At 42.8% G+C, this 24,176-nt stretch overlaps 1 protein-coding gene across 4 annotated transcripts in view; it reads right to left on the bottom strand.

Annotated features, from left to right (window-relative positions):
- The window catches only part of LOC112219607 (zinc finger protein 462), a 95,021-nt gene extending 72,269 nt beyond the window's left edge, over window positions 1-22,752 (bottom strand). Inside the window, exon 1 of one of the 4 annotated variants that reach the window (XM_024380979.2) lies at window positions 22,415-22,752. The gene's annotated coding sequence lies outside the window, so the exon portion shown is untranslated. The remainder of the gene's footprint in view (window positions 1-22,414) is intronic. The other 3 variants (XM_024380977.2, XM_024380976.2, XM_024380975.2) reach the window with 3 other exon arrangements.
- Window positions 22,753-24,176: the final 1,424 nt, after the last annotated feature.

The following is a 24,176-nucleotide window of genomic DNA, read 5'->3' as shown; positions in this document are numbered from 1 at the left end:
TATAATAGTTTCCACTCTTCTGGGAAGGCTTTCCACTACATGTTGGAACATTGCTGCGGGGACTTGCTTCCATTCAGCCACAAAAGCATTAGTGACGTCGAGCACTGATGTTGGGCGGTTAGGCCTGGCTCGCAGTGGGCGTCCCAATTATACCAAAGGTGTTTGGTGGAGTTGAAGTCAGGACGCTGTGCAGGCCAGCCAAGTTCTTCCACACCGATCTCGACAAACCATTTCTGTATGGACCTCGCTTTGCGCAAGGGGCCATTGTCATGCTGAAACAGGAAAGGCCCTTCTCCAAACTGTTGCCATAGAGTTGGAAGCACAGAATCGTCTGGAATGTCATTGTATGCTGTAGCTTTAAGATTTTCCCTCACTGGAACTAAGGGGCCTAGCCCATACCATTAAAAACAGCCCCATTATTCCTCTTCCACCAAACGTTACAGTTGCACTATGCATTGGGGCAGGTAGTGTTTTCTTGGCATCCGCCAAACCCAGATTCGTCCATCCAGATGGTGGAGCGTGATTCATCACTCCGGAGAACGCTTTTCCACTGCTCCAGAGTCCAATGGCGGTGAGCTTTACACCACAAAAGCCGATGCTTGACATTGCGCATGGTGATCTTAGGCTTGTGTGCGGCTGCTCGGCCATGGAAACCCATTTCATGAAGCTCCCGACGAACAGCTTTGTGCTGATGTTGCTTCCGGAGGCAGTATGGAACTCAGTGGTGATTGTTGCAACCAAGGACAGATGACTTTTACGTACTACACACTTCAGCACTCTGCGTTTCCGTTCTGGGAGCTCTTGTGGCCTAACACTTTGCGGTTGAGCCGTTGTAGCTCCTAGACATTTCCACTTCACAATAGCAGCACTTACAGTTGACAGGGGCAACTCTAGCAGGGCAGACATTTGAGAAACTCACTTGTTGGAAATGTGGCATCCTATGACAGTGCCACATTGAAAGTCACTGAGCTCTTCAGTAAGGCCATTCTACTGCCAATGTTTGTCTATGGAGATTGCATGGCTGTGTGCTCGATTTTATACACCTGGCAGCAACGGTTGTGGCTCAAATAGCTGAATCAACTAAATTTAAGAGGTGTCCACATACTGTGTGTGTGTATATATATATATATATGTGTGCATATACATATACACACATACATACAGTGGGGAAAAAAGTATTTAGTCAGCCACCAATTGTGCAAGTTCTCCACTTAAAGAGATGAGAGAGGCCTGTAATTTTCATCATAGGTACACTTCAACTATGACAGACAAAATGAGAAGAAAAAAAATCCAGAAAATCACATTGTACGATTTTTTATGAATTTATTTGCAAATTATGGTGGAAAATTTGTATTTGGTCAATAACAAAAGTTTATCTCAATACTTTGTTATATACCCTTTGTTGGCAATGACAGAGGTCAAACTTTTTCTGTAAGTCTTCACAAGGTTCTCACACACTGTTGCTGGTATTTTGGCCCATTCCTCCATGCATATCTCCTCTAGAGCAGTGATGTTTTGGGGCTGTTGCTGGGCAACACGGACTTTCAACTCCCTCCAAAGATTTTCTATGGGGTTGAGACTGGCTAGGCCACTCCAGGACCTTGAAATGCTTCTTACGAAGCCACTCCTTCGTTGCACGGGCGGTGTGTTTGGGATCATTGTCATGCTGAAAGACCCAGCCACGTTTCATCTTCAATGCCCTTGCTGATGGAAGGAGGTTTTCACTCAAAATCTCACGATACATGGCCCATTCATTCTTTCCTTTACACAGATCAGTCGTCCTGGTCCCTTTGCATAAAAACAGCCCCGAAGCATGATGTTTCCACCCCCATGCTTCACAGTAGGTATGGTGTTCTTTGGATGCAACTCAGCATTCTTTGTCCTCCAAACACGACGAGTTGAGTTTTTACCAAAAGGTTCTATTTTGGTTTCATCTGACCATATGACATTCTCCCAATCTTCTTCTGGATCATCCAAATGCTCTCTAGCAAACTTCAGACGGGCCTGGACATGTACTGGCTTAAGCAGGGGGACACGTCTGGCACTGCAGGATTTGAGTCCCTGGCGGCGTATTGTGTTACTGATGGTAGGCTTTGTTACTTTGGTCCCAGCTCTCTGCAGGTCATTCACTAGGTCCCCGCGTGTGGTTCTGGGATTTTTGCTCACCGTTCTTGTGATCATTTTGACCCCACGGGGTGAGATCTTGCATGGAGCCCCAGATCGAGGGAGATTATCAGTGGTCTTGTATGTCTTCCATTTCCTAATCATTGTTCCCACAGTTGATTTCTTCAAACCAAGCTTCCTACCTATTGCAGATTCAGTCTTCCCAGCCTGGTGCAGGTCTACAATTTTGTTTCTGGTGTCCTTTGACAGCTCTTTGGTCTTGGCCATAGTGGAGTTTGGAGTGTGACTGTTTGAGGTTGTGGACAGGTGTCTTTTATACTGATAACAAGTTCAAACAGGTGCCATTAATACAGGTAACGAGTGGAGGACAGAGGAGCCTCTTAAAGAAGAAGTTACAGGTCTGTGAGAGCCAGAAATCTTGCTTGTTTGTAGGTGACCAAATACTTATTTTCCACCATAATTTGCAAATAAATTCATTAAAAATCCTACAGTGATTTTCTGGATTTTTTTCCCTCATTTTGTCTGTCATAGTTGAAGTGTTCCTATGATGAAAATTACAGGCCTCTCTCATCTTTTTAAGTGGGAGAACTTGCACAATTGGTGGCTGACTAAATACTTTTTTGCCCCACTGTGTGTGTGTGTGTGTATATATATATTTACTTTTTAAGACGCCCTGAAGTCACCCGTCTGTCAGTGAATCGTCTCCAATGTGATGTGGCTTGGGATGACATGTTTCAAAGTTGACCACTTATATTCTTGATATAATTAGAATCACATTCCCATGTATTATTTATGTTGAACAGACCAGACTACCAGACCTATGGCTGCTCCTGCTGGCGCTGCTGCTCCAGCCTTAACCTCCAACCCAAGGCCGCAGTGTGGTAAAATAAGACAGTATAGATGGCTAAGCTATCACACCTGGGTCAAATACAGTACATGTGAAATGCTTCGAAATACTTGGTGTGCTTTAACAGAAGTCCCATTGAGGTCTGAAGACCTCTTTTCCAAGGGAAGAACAGGCCAAAAATGGCAGCTAATGCATCTTGGGCATGCAGGGTAAGTGGAGCTTGCATTACATTATTCCATTGGTTCCATTATAGCGGACAAGTTAAATCAAGCGCACCTCAAATATTTGTTAGTATTTGATCCAGGTCTAGTAAAGGGAAAGGGGGATGGATACCTTGTCATTTGTACAACTGAACGCATTCAACTGAAATGTGTCTTCTGCATTTAACCCCTCTGAATCAGAGAGGTATGGGTTGTAGCTATACAGGTCTCCTTCAAAGTTCATAGGAAGGCCTGTTACCTAAAAAGGATCTACAAAGAATGTCCTAATGCATGCTTTGGGAATTATTTTCATCTAAATTGTGACTGGTGCCCTCACTATGCACACAAAGGTTATGCAAGCAACCAAAATAACTAACTCTCTCTAGTTCAAAGTGATATTTCAGCTACATGCACTGTATACAACACATATGTCTAATTAGCCAACAGTTGGGGTTGGTTGTGTAGATTAGAACCTTTCTGTAGTCTAGTTGAACTTTTCAATCTGCTCGTAGTGGATCACATCAGTAGTTAAAGATGGAGTCTGGGATCTTAAGCACAACAAATTTGTAACATATTGTACGAATGTGACTTGTAACATATCATAAGAATTGCAAATAAATATATACACAGTGCCTTCAGGAAGTATTCATACCCCTTGATTTATTCCACATTTTGTTGTGTTACAGGCTGAATTCAAAATGGATGAAATAAAAAAATGTTGAAAATGAAATACAGACATATCTCATTTACATAAGTATTCACACCCCTGAGTCAAGACTTTGTAGAAACACCTTTGCCAGCAATTACAGCGGTCAGTCTTTCTGGGTATGTCTCTAAGAGCTTTCCACACCTGGATTGTGCAAAATTTGCCCATTATTCTTTTTTAAAAAATTCAAGCTCTGTCAAATTGGTTGTAAGATTATCGCTAGACAACCATTCTCAGGTCTCGTCATAGACATTCAAGTAGATTTAAGTCAAAACTGTAACTCGGCCATTAAGGAACATTTCATGTCTTCTTTGTATGCTCCTCCAGTGTAGATTTGGCCTTGTGTTTTCGGTTATTGTCATGCTGAAAGGCGAATACATATCCCAGTGTCTGGTGGAAAGCAGACTGAACCAAGTTTTCTAGGATTTTGCCTGCGTTTAGCTCCATTTCTTTTTTATCCTGAAAAACTCCCCAGTCCTTAACGATTAGAAGCATACCCATAACATGATGCAGCCACCACTGGGTTTGAATATATGGAGAGTGGTATTCAGTAACGTGTTGTATTGGATTTTTCCAAACATAACACTTTGTATTCAAGACAGAAAGTTAATTGCTTTGCCACATTCTTTGCAGTATTAAGTTAGTGCCTTGTTGCAAACAGGATGCATGTTTGGAATATTTTTATTCTTAACAGGCTTCCTTCCTTTCACTCTGTCAATTAGGTTAGTATTGTGAAGTAAGTACAATGTTGTTGATCCATCCTCAGTTTTCTCCTATCACAGCCATTAAACTCTGTTTTAAAGTCACCATTGGCCTCATGTTCAAATCCATGAGAGGTTTCCTTCCTCTCCAGCAACTGAGTTAGGACGGATGCCTGTATCTTTGCAGTGACTGTGGTATTGCTACACCATCCAAAGTGTAATTAATAACTTTACCAAGCTCAAAGGGATATTCAATGTCTGCTCTTACAAAAAGTGTATGTGTGGGGAATAGAGATGAGGTAATCATTCAACAATCAGTTCCTGCAACTATTATGTGACTTGTTAAGAAAATGTTAACTCCTGAACTTATTTAGGCTTGCCAAAACAAAAGGGTCAAATACTTACTGACTTAACACAGAAAAATGTCTAAAAACATCATTCCGCTTTGACATTATTATTGTGTATAGGCCAGTGACAAAAATTGTAATCCATTTTAAATTCAGGCTGTAACACAACAAAATGTGGAAAAAGTGAAGAGGTGTGAATACTTTCTGAATGCACTGTACATACAGTTGAAGTCAGAAGTTTACATACACTTAGGTTGGAGTTATTAAAACTCATTTTCAACCACTCCACACATTTCTTGTCAACAAACTATAGCTTTGGCAAGTTGGTTAGGACATCTACTTTGTGCATCGTTATGTTTAGAGGAAAAAGGGGGAAGCTTGCAAGGTGAAGAACACCATCCCAACCATGAAGCACGGGGTGGCAGCATCATGTTGTGGTGGTGCTTTCCTGCGGGCGGGATTGGTGCACGTCACAAAATAGATGGCATCATGAGGATGGGAAATTATGTGGATATATTGAAGCAACATCTCAAGACATCAGTCAGGAAGTTAAAGCGTGGACGCAAATGGGTCTTCCAAATGGACAATTTCTCCAAGCATACTTTCAAAGTTATGGCAAAATGACTCCAGGACAAAAAGGTCAAGGTATTGGAGTGGACATCACAAAGCCCTGACCTCAATCCCATAGAAAATGTGTGGGCTGAATTGAAAAAGTGTGTGCGTGCAAGGCAACCTACAAACCTGACTCAGGTACACCAGCTCTGTCAGCTCTGTGAAATTCACCCAACTTATTGTGGGAAGCTTGTGTAAGGCTACCCAAAACGTTTGACCCAAGTTAAACAATTTAAAGGCAATAAAAAATAATAAAACAAGGACAGCGTCTGGACAGGGGAAAACAATGCTGACACGGGGAACAAACTGAGGAGCAGACAGATATAGAGGGGCAATCAACAAAGTAATGGAGTCCAGGTGAGTCCAATATTGCGGAGATGCGCATAATGATGGTGACAAGTGTGCATAATGACTGGCCACCTTGCGCCCTCTAGCGCCAGGGAGGGGGAACGGGAGCAGGCATGACAGTACCCCCCCCCCCCTCTAGGGGCGCCACCCGGTGTCCCACCTGGGCCAGCTGAGGCGTGGAAGCCCGACGAGCCGGCTGAGGCGTGGGAGCCTGACGAGCCGGCGGAACCGTGGGAGCCTGACGAGCCGGCTGAGTCATGACTTGGGATGGGAGCCTGATGAGCCGGCAGAGGCATGGGAGCCTGAAGAGCCAGCTGAGGCACCCCCGGCTCCTCCGGCAGCAGCACCCGGATCCGACGTCACCAACATAAAACAAAAAACTTCCAGATGCTTCAAATTGTGGTGTCAGCATTCTGTAAGGACAGACGCTGGGGGACGAGAAGCAAGTACCGGGAGTGAACATCTAATGGATAACAGACAAGAAACAAGAACAGCGTCTGGGCAGGGGAAAACATAACATCAATGCTGACGCGGGGAACAAACTGAGGAGCAGACAGATAGAGGGGCAATCAACAAAGTAATGGAGTCCAGGTGAGTACAATATTGTGCTGATGCGGCAAAGTGGCAAATTTGCCAATCTTGGTGTTCTCTGGCAAATGCCAAACGTCCTGCACGGTGTTGGGCTGTAAGCCCAACCCCCACCTGTGGACGTCGGGCCCTCATACCACCCTGTCTGTTTCTGACCGTTTGAACAGACACATGCACATTTGTGGCCTGCTGGAGGTCATTTTACAGGGCTCTGGCAGTGCTCTTCCTGCTTCTCCTTGCACAAAGGCGGAGGTAGCAGTCCTGCTGCTGGGTTGTTGCCCTCCTACAGCCTCCTCCACGTCTCCTGATGTACTGGCCTGTCTCCTGGTAGCGCCTCCATGCTCTGGACACTACGCTGACAGACACAGCAAACCTTCTTGCCACAGCTCGCATTGATGTTCCATCCTGGATGAGCTGCACTACCTGAGACACTTGTGTGGGTTGTAGACTCCGTCTCATGCTACCACTAGAGCAAAAGCATCGCCAGCATTCAAAAGTGACCAAAACATCAGCCAGGAAGCATAGGAACTGAGAAGTGGTTTGTGGTCACCCCCTGCAGAACCACTCCTTTATTGGAGGTGTCTTGCTAATTGCCTATAATTTCCACCTGTTGTCTATTCCATTTGCACAACAGCATGTGACATTTATTGTCAATCAGTGTTGCTTCCTAAGTGGACAGTTTGATTTCACAGAAGTGTGATTGACTTGGAGTTACATTGTGTTGTTTAAGTGTTCCCTATATTTTTTTGAGCAGTGTATATATATATCTTATCTTACCTAAAAATTCAGACCCTTTACTCTGAGACTCGAAATTGAGCTCAGGTGCATCCTGTTTCCATTGATCATCCTTGAGATGTTTCTACAACTTGATTGGACATGATTTGGAAAGGCACACTTTATAAAGATCCCACAGTTGACAGTGCATGTCAGAGCAAAAACCAAGCCATGAGGTCAAAGGAATTGTCCATAGAGCTCTGAGACAGGATTGTGTCGAGGCACAGATCTGGGGAAGGGCACCAAAAAAATGTAGGCAGTATTGAAGATCCCCAAGAACACAGTGGCCTCCAGTGGGACAGGTAGACTAGTCAGGATCGAGGAAAGGATGAACGGAGCAAAGTATAGAGACATCGTTGATGAAAACTTGCTCCAGACCTGAGCTCAGGACCTCAGACTGGGGCAAAGGTTCACCTTCCAACGACTAAGCACACAGCCATGACAACGCAGAAGTGTCTTCGGGACAAGTCTCTGAATTCATTGAGTAGCCCAGCCAGAGCTCGATCTACAGAGAAGAATGGGAGAAACTCCCCAAATACAGGTGTGCCAAGCTTGTAGCATCATACCCAAGAAGACTCAAGGCTGTAATCGCTGCCAACGGTGATTCAACAAAATACTGAGAAAGGGTCTGAAAACTTAAGTTAAAGGTGATAAAGTTTTTTATTTTAAATACTTTGCAAAAATGTCTAAAAAAACTGTTTTTGCTTTGTCATTATATTGTGTGTAGATTGATGAGTACATTTTTAGAATAAGGTTGTAACGTAACAAAATGTGGATAATGTCAAGGAGCCTGAATACTTTCCGAATGCACTGTAGAGGGTGTGAAACAATTGCGGAGCCTCCGGATGCATGCAGAGGCCAAATTGCACAAATTGCACAAATTGCAATTACCGCATCGCCGTATGCCTCCCAAATTTTTAACAATGAAGAGGGCCCCATATAGCTCCATTTAGCTGATTGATTGACGGTAGGTAGCGGGCGGAAGGTCTTGTATAACCACAAACTCACTTCCTTGATAACTTACTTCACAACAGCTCTGCTGAATAGGTCTGCGCTGCGAAGCGCAAGAAGTATGAATGCCCCCTTGACTTCTGCAGAGACCGTATCATCATAAATGCTGCACGGCCAATGCAGACATCAGATTGACCATGCAGCGCCTTTATGTCTGTGTTTAGACCAATGACTGTATATGAATGGACAAAGCCATCAATCACGTGACACCATTCATTCCTATGTGAAGACTCAATAGCGCATTGAAGTCAAATAAAGCCGGTTAAGATTGCATCTCATGGAGACATAACTTGCGCAATTTGAGCTACTCTAGGAAGTGACGTTGCAGGCTAGCTCAGTGCTGCCCCCTCTCATGGAGTAGGAACTCAAATTGAAGGCCCCTGCAGTACCCCGACCGGGCTGCCATTAGCAACCAAATTATGCTTCTGTCTGTGATTTTAAAATAATCGGTTCTGCTAACAATGCCTGCAGTGTCGTGGTGGGCCTTGAACTTCCGTGACTTCAATGAGAGTGGAATCATTCTCCCCCGGTTTCGACAGGCAGCCCAGTCCTGATCTTGTTTTCACTAATTGGTCTTTTGACCAATCAGATCTGAAAATGAAAAGTTCTGATGTGATTGGTCAAAAGAACAATCAGTGGGAAAAAAAATCTGCTGGTATAATTTGACCAGAGCTCTGTGGCCAAAGAAGTGCACTACATAGAGAATAGGGTGCCATATGGCTCTGGTCAAAAGTAGTGCACTTTAGGGAACAGAGTGTCATTTCAGCCCTGGTATCATGGGTCGGGCCCTGGTCAAAAGTAGTGCACTGCATAGGGAATAGGGTGCGATTTCAGAGGCACCCTGCTGGTATCATGGGCCATATGAGGTTACATCAGACAGTCATCTTCCAGTGAGTCCCTGCCCAGCGGACAGCTGCTAGGCATGGTGAGTGGTGACATCAACCCAGGCTGAGAGTAGGAGATATCTCCTCAGTAGTCTAAAATGGTGGTGACATACACTATATATACACACACAAGTATGTGGACACCCCTTCAAATTAGTGGATTCGGCTATTTCAGCCACACCTGTTGCTGACAGGTGTATAAAATTGAGCACACTGACATGCAATCTCCATAGACAAACATTATCAGTAGAATGGCCTTACTAAAGAGCTCAGTGACTTTCAATGTGACATCGTCATAGGATGCCACCTTTCCAACAAGTCAATTCATCCGATTTCTGCCCTGCTAGAGCTGCCCTGGTCAACTGTAAGTGCTGTTGTTGTGAAGTGGAAATGTCTAGGAGCAACAACGGCTCAACCACAAAGTGGTAGGCCACACAAGTTCACAGAACGAGACCAGCAGAGTGCTGAAGAGCGTAGCACGTAAAAATTATCTGTCCTTGGTTGCAACACTCACTACTGAGTTCCAAACTGCCTCTGGAAGCAACGTCAGCACAATAACTGTTCAGTCATGAAATGGGTTAACGCTACAGGATACAATGAGATTCTAGATGATTCTGCGCTTCCTACTTTGTGGCAACAGTTTGGGAAAGGCCCTTACCTGTTTCAGCATAACAATGCCCCCGTGCACAAAGCGCAAAAATGGTTTGTCGAGATCGGTGTGGAAGGACTTGCAGAGAGCCCTGACCTCAACCCCATCGAACACCTTTACGATGAAATGGAACGCCGTCTGCGAGTCAGGCCTATCGCCCAACATCAGTGCCCAACCTCACTAATACTCTTTTGGCTGAATGGAAGAATGTCCCTGCAGCAATGTTCCTCAATCTAGTGGAAAGCCTTCCCAGAAGAGTGGAGGCTGTTATAGCAGCAAAGGGGGGACCAACTCCATATTAATGCCCATGATTTTGGAATTAGATGTTCAACGAATAGGTGTCCACATACACTACATGACCAAAAGTAAGTCGTTAACCACTTGAGTAAAAAAGGTCTTTAAAAAGGTCTTAATCTAGTTTTTTGTAGACCTTTCCTGCAGTCAAATGACCAAATCTCCCTCTAGTGGCCTCATGGGTGGAATGTTATTCGTTTGTTGTTATTAACTTTTTCTTTACGCCAAAAATCATGTTTCTATTGCTGAAAATCCGGTGTTTCTATGTCAAACGGTTTTGTTATATTGGGATGCAAACTCAAAATTGAATACATTTCAACTCTATATCTGGTACAGGTGTCTTCTTGTTTTAACCCATATGGATTAGGTGTATACTTTTGTTTCAAAGTAGATTCCTTTAAGACTACCAAGAAACACTATGTGACCCTGATTTAGCCCACTGCAGACCACTGTGAATATGATGAATCAATCAGCATGGATGGATCAGGATTCTAATAATCCAATATTTTACCATTTTCAAAATTAGTCAACATCTTAATATTATGACACCTTGGCTTGAAACATTACTAAATGAGATGATTGGAGAAGATTACTGTAATGTACAATCTCCAACACAAAAAAAGTGCTTTTATTTTAGATGAAATGTGTTCCAGGAAGCATATGGCAGCCGAGTTGAACTAGGTCAACCATTAACCAACTAACATGAAGCTTCTCAGACAGAGAACACCTAACACCCAACTAAAGCCCTGCTTCTACACAGGCAGATGTTTCACTGACCGTCGTTAATATCACAATCCGACTGAGGGAGTGGCGATACAGACTGGGTGACGACAGGACCCGTCTGAATCATGGGTATTCGCAGAAAATGGCCATGTTTACTATAGAGATGTAAACGTGGTAGCAACAGCTTCTCCTCTGAAATAAATATCTTGATCTTCTCCATTTTAATAGATCTCTGAGTAATAATGAGCTAATGAATTAATCAACAATGTAAATGCTTATAATATGACTATCCTTATCAACAAAAAAAAACGCTTGTTAAACACTTGTTGTGTTACATATCATTACTAAACCAATGTACTAATAGAGCAAGAGGAGGCTTTTGATCTTTGGACCTCAGACTTGAAATGCTGACTGAGAGCTTGAAGCAGGACTTCACTTCAAAAAACACCATGAGGATAGCTAAGCACAATTTTATGCTAATCCACAGTGAGAAATTGTCATTTGCTATTGATGTTTGGGAATCCATAGTCCCGCAAATTCAGAAAAGGAGCCTTGTCCGACAGTCATTATCAGATGACAGATAGTCACCTGACATCAACCAAGCTAGCAACCGCTCACCAGCGTTTAATGCTTAATAATCGCCACATTTTGTTGTTCTTTATGCGGTCTGAGCTGCCAAACCAAACCATTTCCCATTTCCTCTTTCCATCAAAGCCACTCCATGGTTCAGAGGGTTGAATCAAAAGAGCACGTCATGGCACAGTACAACCTTGCTCCGAGGGTAGCATTTGTCTCTTATAGAAAGCTTCTATTGTTGCAACACTGCTTCTAAAAAGGGTGGTTGTGACACAGAGCACTCAAGAGCAATGGCCCCTCTTGCACAAGCAGAAGATCATGGAGTTGCAGATCAAGAAAGAAAAGTGCTCTCCTCCATAGTTGTCCCTCTCATGTCATTTAGCTAGCTATGTATTTAATCATGGTATAAAGCCTCAAATACAAGGCTGCTACGATCTACTCATAGATCAATGTGCTAGTATAATATTCTCCTAACATTTAACATGGCCCGCTGAAGCAAACATACACCACATTGAATATTAACAACAAACATTGCTGGATTAATCCAAAGAGGAAGTCATTATCATTTCACCAACTGACTGTGTGACCTTCAAAACTGCAAAAAGCAATCAACAAAAGCAACAAAACATGGCTTAGTAAACCCTTAAAAACCTGGTCGGTTTGGTTTGATGGCAGCTAGGCTAGATAAGAGTCTCAGTACTCTGGATCCTTCCTGCCATGCATGGCTGGGGTACAGTGATGTCTCATCAGACTATTGCTCAACCTGTTTTAAGCAGAGTCACCTCACATGGCTTGTTGTTCCCTCTGGCCTGACAGAATTATCTTCTGCATCACAGAGGGCAGCAGAGCCGAGGCTGGGGTGAACAGAGCTAGCTACACAGACAGAACAGAGCTAGCTACACAGAGACAGCACTCCATTTCACTGCCGAGTCCCAGCCCACTGCAGAGCAGGAGAGAGAGAACGGGGAAGTATCAGTGGCTCAGTGGCATTGGACGGTCATCCACCATTTTGTGATCCTCAAGGTCTGCATTGGCAACCCATTCCCCCTCCATACCCTGCTACCTGCCTTTATCCTGCTATCTTGTTACACAGATAGGACTGTTTAGCTAAGAGCACAGACCTGGACCAGTTTCCTTTCTTATTTTCTGCCGTCATAGATGCCAGGGAAAGGAGAAGTTGTTTTCTGGTCGGTGGATGCATGATCACCACAAGGTCTTCTTCAGACAGACAGATCTCAAGAGATTTGAGGATCATAGTGCACACCGCCACCAAATACGGAACTTGAGAAGGGCAATGAGAGGCCATGAGAAAGGCCATGAGAAAGGTTTACAGATAACACAATGTAACACAAATATAGACCGATCTACCTGGTGACTCCACGTTTTGTGTTTAATGAACTACATTTGCCGTGCTTCATATTTAGTTAATGTGTTTCTATTTCTGATAGAAACTGACAAAACTCTTGCTTTTAGGCTCACAGCAACCAGGTTAATTAAATATGGCATCCTCAAAAATGATTAAGTGCACAGACTAATTGCAAGCCTTGAGCATGATTATTTTATTATTAACTAAATAGGTGGAGGTACTTCTCGCCAGGTTTCTCTGCCTTTTGGGTTGGAGTATTCTCCATGGTCTGAGCTGAGACATGCACCTAAGCAACTTCTCAGATGACGCAAACCTCACTTTACTTTGATGTTGCTCCTGCTCAAAACACCTGCGATTGAGTGCTACATTGCAACGGAAAGGAATCAACAGATGTACAGGTAGGCTAAGCACCAACAAGATGTGTTAAATTATATTTTGTTCAAATGTCATTAATTTAATGTAATCCTTGAGGCCATATCCTGCCAATGCTTTGCTTGGCATAGTGTCAGGATTTCATCATTTGTATCCATTTTCTCAACGCTCTCCCTAGCTCTCCCTAGCTACAGTCGTTGCTTGAAATTCAGTAATATGTAGTAAAGGGAAAACGGTGTGCATTCGAGTTGCAGAAAAACATCCGACACACCAACTGTCTCAAGAAACCACTATTCCGCAATCATTCAGACCAGCCGTATGCAAGGCCACTATGAAACAATATCTGCCTCCCACATCTAAAACCATTACCATAAAACCATCGCTTTAGTACTCAATTAAAGGGTCATCTCACATTGTGGAATTTCCACGATCCTACCCAAATGACAGCTGCTCAGCACCACAAGGCTGTGCAAATTACCATTATAAAGTCACAAGAAATCTCTCGAAATCCAGGAATCTCTATCAAATGGTGTGATTGTCGAAAGGCCTCAAGGTCAAAGACCCAGGCCAAAAGGTCAGCATGGAAACAAACAAGCTGAGCAAATGGCAACACTCATGTTTCCATTTACAAATGTATGAGAACTTTAAAATGGTGACTAGTGATCACCGACCTTAAAACAAGATTCTAGATTTCGTGACCAGTTGAGAGGAGACTCCCAGTCAAACCCTCGGTCTGCTGGTTGAAGCAAAACTCAAGTTATGGCTCTTTCTTTCAAAATGGCTTGGTTTTGTATTTCCCAAAGGGAACGTGCTGGGTCAAGGATTAATAAGTGGAGTTAAAGAAACAGAAGAAGGATCTCCAAGGACAGTCTTGGAGAGTAACCAGGAAGTGTTTTTCCACAAAGACAATTACTTCAGGAAAGGAAACTATGCGTCTCAAATAGTACCCTACTCCCTATATAGTGCACTACTTTTGACCAGGGCCCATACCTCATGGCGCATTCAGCGTTCCACAATACAACCATGCAGCCAGTCCATAACCCATCTCTGTTTGGCACCGTTTTTCCAATGTTACAAAGCCGATCTGAATCTACAAAGCCAATCTGAATCTACCAATGTGTCCGATTCAAAATAGACTTGGAGGCACACGGATTTCATTTCTCCCTTGAGGGATCACACATACTACGCAAAGCGTGACTATCATTGGTCTCTGTTGACAGACACCCACATGGGTATGAAACAAAGGATGTGAATAGGTTGTAACAAGATTAGCCCACTACAAGATTACTATAAGATTACATCAGCTCACTCTCTCCATGCGTTGGGGTTTGCCCACTACGTTCAGAGCTGTCATCTGAAGAATCAAACCATTCAATAAGTACATGGTTCTTCTACCTCGCTTCAGTGATGGTCAACACCAGAAGAATTTTGAAGGCTGTCCTCTATTTTTAGACTTGGGTCAAAGGTCTGTAAATGATGTCTCTTTTTCCTTTAATCCTTTAATATAGCTGCAACATTTAAAGATAAACCAGAGCATGACTAATCTTAAAACATTATTGCTTTTGATGAGGTGTAGGCCAAATTTCTCAAAATGACCTTCTCTCTGTACGTCTGCCAAAACATTCACCATTTACCGTCATCTTCCTTGTAACCTTGACATAGCAGATACTACAGTTACAATGTTTGGTGTGGTTACAAGCTGGTCCAGAGGTCTTGATATGACCGGAGAGGGACATAGACATAGATCCTACTGGTGGAAACTGGAAAGCCTAAAAGAATTGCGACTTTCTAGACTGGATCTTTTGGAACGTCTTTTTAAACCTTTTCAGCTTTTTTGTGACTCTCTTATTTGTAGAGGAGACGTATCCCTAACGTTCCCTCTTCAGGTGAGCCGAACCACCCTCTTGAAGAGCAGCACAAATTGTGATGGAAAGATGAAGAGCCCCATTAATATTAACTTACCAGTGGGGCCTCCATTCCAACTCCTGAAATATTTAAAATCGCCGTTGGACAGCTTCATTGCTCCGTAGGCTGAGGCCAGTGAATCGTCTCTACAAGACCACTCCTGTTCCCTCTCAAAGACGGCCTTGTGCCCTGCCACCAGACTGCCTCAGCAACAGGCATCTCCAGGCGTCTCTCTCTTTCCACCACAGACAACTCGGAAGTAGCTCAGAGTTAACTGGCAGGGTTAGTAATACTGTGTCTTGCTTGAAAAGCTTATGAAGCATTGTGGATGAGACTCACCAGACTAGCTGACCTCTGACCTAAAGCTAAAGCTGGTGGCTAGCATATATCAGTCTGATTAAATATGGTAATTTGTTAGAAGACTTGGCGTCGACACACACAATGGGTCTTCTTCCATTTGGGTCAAAATAGGCCTAGATGTGCCATGATGGGCCCTGGACATTGTGTCTTGTTTCCGTGCCTCATCATTTCAAAATATAAGTGTAAGTGCAGTCATCACATACCGTAAAGCCAAATGCTTAAAAACATTTCACACAAAATGATATATAGTGTCAAATGTTTGTACAGATAGAACACATAAGAAGCTCCTTCCACAAGCTGGCATAACCCGGGAAAAACTCCCTGGCCCTAATCTATTTTATAATGCAAAGTAAATATGTAAATAAGTAAAAAAATTTTTTTTTTTTAAACAGTTAAGCAAAGTTATTTCATAACCACTTCCAAAGTTAGCATACAGAGTAAGATGACGCCATTGGCACTGAAGTGAAACATGGCAACAGTAACCAGAATGTCATTTCCACAAGAAAACCACCTCATTATCCAGTTTAATTTATTCTACCATGACCTGTGCCCATTCATCTAAAGACAAAATCAAGTTCAGAATCGAAATAGCTGTAACGTGGGCTAGTGTTTGAATCAAATTAAAGTTCATCAACAAGCAGGAAGCTGTGTTTTGATAAGTCAAAACACATTCAATGGCCAATATTGACACATAGGGGCCCTTCTGAAATAGGGTCATGTAGCCTGCTATATAAAAATGTGAGCCAATGCATCATGTCAAGAAAGCACTCACTGGACCATTTCAGTTGGCTTTTGTGTGTCTCTCTCCAGTCTTTACCTCTGCCCCAGGTACCTACAGTAGAGTGCATCATTCTGCCTCTTGTGTGAGCTCCATTTCCTACCTCCTCCATTTCCAAACCACCACTAACTATTCATTATGTTGTCTAATTCTTCCCCTTTAAGAAAAAACACTGAACAAAAATAGAAACGCAACGATTTCAAAGATTTGATTGAGTTACAGCTCATATAAGGAATAAGTCAATTGAAATAAATTCATTAGGCCCTAATCTATGGATTTCACATGACTGGGAATACAGATATTGTACCTGTTGGTCACAGATACGGGGATAAAAGTAGGGGTGTTGATCAGAAAACCGGTCAGTATCTGCTGTGACCACTATTTGCCTTATGTAGTGCGACACATCTCCTTCGCATATAGTTCATCAAGCTGTTGATTGTGGCCTTTGGAATGTTGTCCCACTCTTCTTCAATGGCTGTGCGAAGTTGCTGGATATTGGTGGGAACTGGAACACGCTGTCGTACATGTCGATCCAGAGCATCCCAAACATTCTCAATGGGTGACATGTCTGGTAAGTATGGAGGCCATGGAAGAACTGGGACTCTTTCAGCTTCCAGCAATTGTGTACAGATCCTTGCGACATGGGGCTGTGCATTATCATGCTGAAACATGAGGTGATGGCGGTGGATGAATGGCACAACAATGGGCCTCAGGATCTCGTCACAGTATCTCTGTGCATTCAAATTGCCATCGATAAAATGCGCTTGTGTTCATTGTCTGTAGCTTATGCCTGCCCATACTATAACACCACCGCCCCCATGGCGCTCTCTGTTCACAAGGTTGACATCCGTAAACCGCTCGCCAACACAACGCAATACACGTTGTCTGCCATCTGGCCAGCACAGGTGAAACCAGGATTCATCCGTGAAGTGCACACGTCTCCAGCATGCCAGTGGCCACCGAAGGTGAGCATTTGCCCACTGAAGTCAGTTACGATGCTAAACTGCACTCAGGTCAAGGTCAGGTCAAGACTCCGGTGAGGACGACAAGCACTCAGATGAGCTTCCCTGAGACGGTTTCTGACAGTTTGTTCAGAAATTCTACAGTTGTGCAAACCCACAGTTTCATCAGCTGTCCGGGTTGCTGGTCTAAGACGATTCCACAAGTGAAGGAGCCAGATGTGGATATCCTGGGCTGGCATGGTTACACGTGGTTGTGAGGCCAGTTGTACATACTGCCAAATTTTCTAAAACGACGTTGGAGGCAGCTTATGGTAGCGAAATGAACAGCAACAGCTCTGGTGGACATTCCTGCAGTCAGCATGCCAATTGCACGCTCCCTCAAAACTTGACACATCTGTGGCACTGTGTTGTGTGACCAAACTGCACATTTTAGAGTGGCTTTTTATTATCCACAGCACAAGGTGCACCTGTGTAATAATCATGATGTTTAATCAGCTTCTTGATATGCCACACCTGTCAGGTGGATGGATTATTTTGGCAAAGGAGAATTGTTCACTATCAGGGATGTAAACACATTTGTGCACACAATCTTTGAGAAATAAGCTTTTTGTGAATATGGAACATTTCTGGGATCTTTTATTTCAGCTCATAAAACATGGGAATAACACTTTACATGTTGTGTTTATATTTTTGTTCAGTATAAATGGAGGCTTTCTTTCTGTAATCCTTAAATACCTAACCTTCAAATCCTGCTGTGCCATTTTTCAAAGTTTCTGAGCTGTTCTCTAACGTCCCTCTTTATGTTGCATATCTGATTGTTATAAGAACTGGACTAATGTTCACAACAGTAGATCCCTTACAACCAGAGCCATGTGTTTAGAAAGTTGGGACAATGAGATTTCTGCATTATGATGCATTTACCCGACACTACATGTCATGGCAGCCATGTTAGCTCACCATGGGCAATATTGACCAATAGCAGTTCACAGAATGTAAACAATGCTATGCACAAGATTCCAAAAAAGCAATTGTACACGAGAGGGAGTGCTAAGCAATTAATCTTGCATGGCTGTGCTGCGGTCCGCAGAGTACAGCACTGTAACGGCTCTCGTTTGTGGAATGACCAGACCAAGGTGCAGCGTGGTAGGCGTACATCAATTTTTTTCTTGATGATACCAAAAGCAAAATAACAACGACAAACAAAAAAGCGCACAGTTCTGCAAGGCAAAGAAACTATACAGAAAACAAGATCCCACAAAACCCAAACGGAAAACAACTTATATATGATCCCCAATCAGAGACAACGATAGACAGCTGCCTCTGATTGGGAACCACACTCGGCCAAAAACAAAGAAATAGAAAACATAGAATGCCCACCCAAATCACACCCTGACCTAACCAAATAGAGAAATAAAAAGGCTCTCTCTTAGGTCAGGGTGTGCCAAGCACAACCGTGCTAAAAAAAGTTGCTTTGCACAACCTCGAGTGTACAATTGCTTTTCTACAACGGGTTACCAATTAAATAAATACAAATATTTTGAGAAATGTATTCATAGGCTACTATTTCATCCCTCAATTAAAATATAGGCCTAATCCTGACACATTTATGGTTGTTAGCCAAGCCGGCTGGCAGTTCATTCTATCAGTTTGGTTGCCAGAGACACTACCTAGTCGCAAAGTCTTTTAGTTCTATATCTATGGACGTGACCCAGTCGTTTGTTCTAAATGTTCTGTTGCCATGCTGTCTGGCAACGCACTTATCCATTGCTTGCTAGCTAGCCAACTATGGCTAACACGGTCAGGTCAAACAGTGCAGCTAGAATAACAGCAAAGTAGCTGAATTTCATTTCATTTGACCTCTTTTTGTATTGACATTTCTTGCTTATTCATGATTTCTACTGGCTGAGAAAAGATGTCCTGACACGTTAATTCTCAATAGGACACTGAAGATCGAATTTCAATATTGAAACAATGTTGCAAATGTTGAGAGTCAGACAACAAGGTTTGTACAAACCCCCTGGATGCGCAGAGATTTCTCAAATGGAACAGAAAACAAGATTCCCATTATGGCGTCATAGGCTTACTCGTGCTAAACGGGATATTTAGTATGGCTTTGAACACGTCTCAGTAAAGAACAAGAAGGCCCGCACACTCTTTAAGCTCCCAATTCACTGACAACGTTTTGATCCGAAACGGACCTTTGTCAGGTCAAACAAACGAGTCTCAACCTATCAATCCTTGTTTTTTTTCACCTTTATTTAACCAGGTAGGCCTGTTGAGAAAAGGATCTTATTTACAACTGCGCCCTGGCCAAGATAAAGCAAAGCAGTGCGACAAAAACAACACAGTTACACATAAACGTACAGTCAATAACACAATAAAATATATGTACAGTGTATGGGTTTTGACCAACCCGTCGTAGAAACACTGATGATGGATGAATGGAATGCTTAAAGGTGCGAACATGGCGGCTGTTCTAAAAGTTGGCCGAACTCTCTAACTAAATAAATGGCTCCGCTTACAACTAAATAGGGATAAAACATCTACCTAATATCAATACTTGTATAGGAACTTAAAAGTCACCTTGTTTAATTTGGAGAGACTTTGAAGCGCTTTGTGGCTTAATCCTGATCCTTGCTACAGCAGTCCACAAATATTTGAACTAAACATTGTACTATTAGTAATGAGTACAACGACAAACAAAATATATATCAGGATTAACGCTGAAGTAAAAAAATAAATAAAAAATCCTTCAATAATGCCATGCCCTCTGACCTCTATAGTTGTAAACTAATCACACAACCTGTGGTCTTGAACAAACCACCAGTTAGGCTAGTAGTAGTATTGTGTAATAAAGTGAGATTTGGGAGTAAAAAATAGACATGAAGTTCACTTCAAATAGATGTTTTATCAGTTAGTCTTTGCATTATAGACCAGGAAGATGTTATTTAAAGAAATGTGGAAAATACAGATGTTTTTTTTTCATCTATTATATTTTAGTTATTGTGGAAATCCAAGAATACTCTAGTGCGAGTAATACTAAGGAAACATGTTGCTAGTGGACTGAAATGACAAGTTGTTTAGCACAGTGATGAATTGTGATCATAGTATATTATAACGCAGGCAACCTGGGCTGTAACAGTATCCTTCAGAGAGGAAGCGATTATGCATTGCATAAGATGTGTCTGTAAAAGATTACACAGGAACTACAGTGTGAAGTCTAACAAGATATCTAGCAAGAACATAATTTCCCAGCAAACACAAGAACCTGCTCTGAAGCTATCTGAGAAACACATTTCTCAACCACTAGCCTTCATATTTTCAGTCCAAACATCCAGCTAGCTCCACCTTGAGAAACTGGTTCCCTTGACATGACATGAGAGACCGAGACTAGCGCCACCATTTTGATTGCCTCCTAGCCCACAGTTGTCGCAGAGTGTGTCTAGCTCTGTCTCCTTGTCAGCAAGATTTCACGGTGGCCAGTGTGAGTGAGTCTGTAGGAGAGCATGAACATGCAAGCAGGCAGGCACACAAGGAGGAGCACACCTTGTTTTCTTCTGACTGAGTGACAAGGAATGCCATTCCTTCAGTCATAGTTTAACTCTGTCGAACCTGAGGTTGAAGAGAACTACATTTACTTTACATGCCGAGAACGAGTACATAAATAACAAATCAATGAACAAACTACTTAATAGCCCAAGTATCACCTTGTATTCAAACTCTAAATCACAAAACACGTGTCATACATTTGTAATCAACTTTAAATCTCAAAACAATATGTGTAATAAAGCATGTCAATTGTTACCCGTTGGAGAGCTCTGTCTACGTAATTTACTGAAGCCTAAATTGTAGAATAACCACAGCCTGCAATGTGAGATGGTCGGGATGTAGCAAACTGCTTTTCAAAGGTGTCTACTTCACTCTCAGTAACTTTCCTGAGTTAGCCCAACTTCATACTCCTCATCGTGGGGGGGCATTAAAAATCCCCATTTCATCCATGTGTGTCTTGACTGTCCTCTCGCCTCTGATTGTCAGCTCCAAGCCATCACTGACTGTCCTACCACTGGGACCCAATAATAACACCCTCCATTTCTCCCTAACATCAATGGCAATAATGTAACAGGTGGAAAGGAAAATAAATAAAATAACTGAAGGTTGTAAAAAAATAAGAAACTTCCCCTTTACTAGTTCTCACAAATCACGACAAAAATAAAATAAAAACATTTGGAAGTACCTCCAAAAAACTTTCAAACTACTGAATATAACAACCCAAAACTGGCTGCTGTACAGGGCAACAACAAAAAAAGGCAACCTTTGTTCTTCCATGAGGGCTCCTGTCTGACTCCAGGCTCTCCTCTGAGAGTCATCTGCCTTCCTCCATTTTATGGTGAAGCCCCACAATGACATACCTGACTTCAGAGCCCTGGCTGACAGCATACGCATCCAAAACAGCTATGCTCACAGCTCCAGAGCAAGAGCCCGGGTGATCAGACTCAAAGAATACATTTTTTTTTTTAAAGTGTAAACTGAAAATAAAAAGGTGGCAATTCATCCATGAAGCTGCCATGTAGCTTGATAGATCAAATCATAAGGAGAACCATACGAAATCCCCAGCAGATTAGATTTTAATTGAGGGAACAAGCTATGGCTTTTTAGTGAGTGTCTGGAAGTGTACCAGCGGCTATGCCAGCCAGACTGTCGCTAATGGAGGCTGGACTCTCTCTCTCTCGGCTCTGGCTGGCTGGTTTGCTGGCTGGGCTAGAAGAGGAGGTAGAGCAATCCGTGCAATGGCTTCTTCTTGAAGCAATCGCACAACACAGACGGGGGACCGACGCTAAATCCCCTGGCCAGACATGCCAAAATAAAACTCTCCCGACCTAGTGCTGAAACACGCAGCTCACAACCTCGGTTCTCTTTTTTTCCCTCCTTGTCCAGTTTGACTAGTTCAACAAAACGCTAAACGAAAGACGGATAGATAGAAAGCTAAACGAATGGAAGGTTGGGAGTATATTGTGAGTAGGTAGAAGAACCTAGGTTACTTTGAATGCAATGGGTGCCAGCTCAAGCGTTATTCGTTCGTTCACCCGTTTATTCTCGCTCGCACCGGCTGGCTATCTCAATTCACCACGTCTGGTCCTACACCAAGAAAACGAGATGAGCTCTTTGCAGGTCATTCACGAGGCGCTCGCTTCTGTATTTCATCTACCACACAACGACGTGCTCCTGAACCATGAAGCCAAGCGAGCCGTGATCTTGAACAAACTGGTAAATTGCGTTATAAACTCACAGGTATGTCTTCTTCTGGTGGAGAAGCGATCTTCTTCCTGAAAGTTGTCCTGTATTTCATGCGTGCGTCCGGTCTAATGGATGATCGCCATCTTTCCTGCTTCTCCGTTGCTGCAGCTGCAGATGACCTGAGATCCGCCTGTCTCTGAATAATGAGCAACCACAGAGACAAGGAAGACAATCTGCAAAGCAGGCAACACAAATAAGTTTTGGAGACTAGCAAGCACCAGAGGGTGCACAAGAGTTTGCTATAAGACGACAGGAAAGGAGCAGGAACAGCAAGATGATGATCAACGTGTGTATCCCCAGAGGAACTCATCCTCCATTGAGTCAAATTAAACCCATGTAGGCTACAGTCAGATTGAATGGACGTCGTTAACATCTCGACTGCGTGGATATAGAAGGATTATATCCATATGCACTCGTCATTAGGGTTATCTGCAGTTCACAGACTGAACCTTGGTAATTATGCTGTCTGTGTATCCCCACATACATACTAGACAGACAGACCATACAAAGGGACAGACAGAAAGACGTGAGAATAGAATAGACAGGCAAAATATAGTAGAATATTGGCTTCCCCATCACCTTCTCATTTTGTAATAAAGTACTGGTTTAATAAACAGATTCAAGAGAAAATTAAAAAGCTACAGCAGGTGAATTATGACTAATGAGGTCTGTGATGATACCCATAGCCTAGTAGTGTACTCCCTGGCTATCTAGTCAATGCTGCTCCATCAAGATGGAAACAAAGGTAAAGCCCAGGGGAGAATCTCAATTGGATGCTCAACTCCTAGCATCCTCTTCTCTGTCCTCTCCTCGTCTGCATTTGAAAAAGGTTCAAGGTAATCGAGGAATGGAGACAAGGAGAGGAAACGTGGAAACAAATTCACAATGTATGCAAGGAAACTCTCCACTCTGGCATTTTTACATTTACAGTGGTGGAATCCCAAAATAAATGTGTAAAGTGATCAAAACAGTTAGTTGTGCAAGACATTTTACAGATAAAAGGATAAGTAGCGTATCATTTTTAAATGTGTAAATGCTTTTCTCCTTTGAGAAAACTGCTGATTCAAAAGGGGTGTTGAGGATCTTTAAAAACTTCTGCGCTCGCCGGCGGGAGGATACTCTTGTGCATCCTCTGTCGAAGTAGGTAATCGAAGAGGGGAGCACACTCCTCTGTTCGCCTACAAATGAATTGGCACGCTCCTCAACCACTTCACGGTTTCTGGGTCATGAGAAGAGGATGACAGAGGAGGACAGAGTCATCGAGGAGAGGACTTTTCTTTTTTTAATTGAGAATCTCCCCAGGACAAAAGTATTGGGACATCCTGTTGTGATTCTCTATTAGTGTAGAGAGAGAGAGAGACAACTACATCCCCAGTTGAAGGGAACGTAAACAAAAGTGAAACTCATCTAAGTTCATTTGTCCGGCTCTTTTATTGCTTCAGTTACAATATCATGTTCCAAGTTGTGTCAGAACCCCCAGATACGAATATACAGTCATAGAGTAAGCAGTTAAATATCAATATAATAAACAAACACCTAAAACAATGGTTATTTATTTTTCTCATTATGTAATAAAGCATTTAATTGACATGTTACTGTGCATAAAGCATGTGCATAAAATTGTTGGTTAAGTTAATTCTTTTATGATGGATAATATCAAGAGATCATTTGACACATACCTGACACAAAGAAATACAACATGTCCCACAATCTGGACAAATTGGATACGTCCACCTAGGATGAGTGACTTCTGT

This window comes from Oncorhynchus tshawytscha, linkage group LG20 (genome assembly GCF_018296145.1).
Source record: "Oncorhynchus tshawytscha isolate Ot180627B linkage group LG20, Otsh_v2.0, whole genome shotgun sequence".
Taxonomy (NCBI): domain Eukaryota; kingdom Metazoa; phylum Chordata; class Actinopteri; order Salmoniformes; family Salmonidae; genus Oncorhynchus; species Oncorhynchus tshawytscha.
The sequence above is the reverse complement of the archived record's forward strand: the minus strand, read 5'-3'. Positions and strand labels throughout refer to the sequence as shown.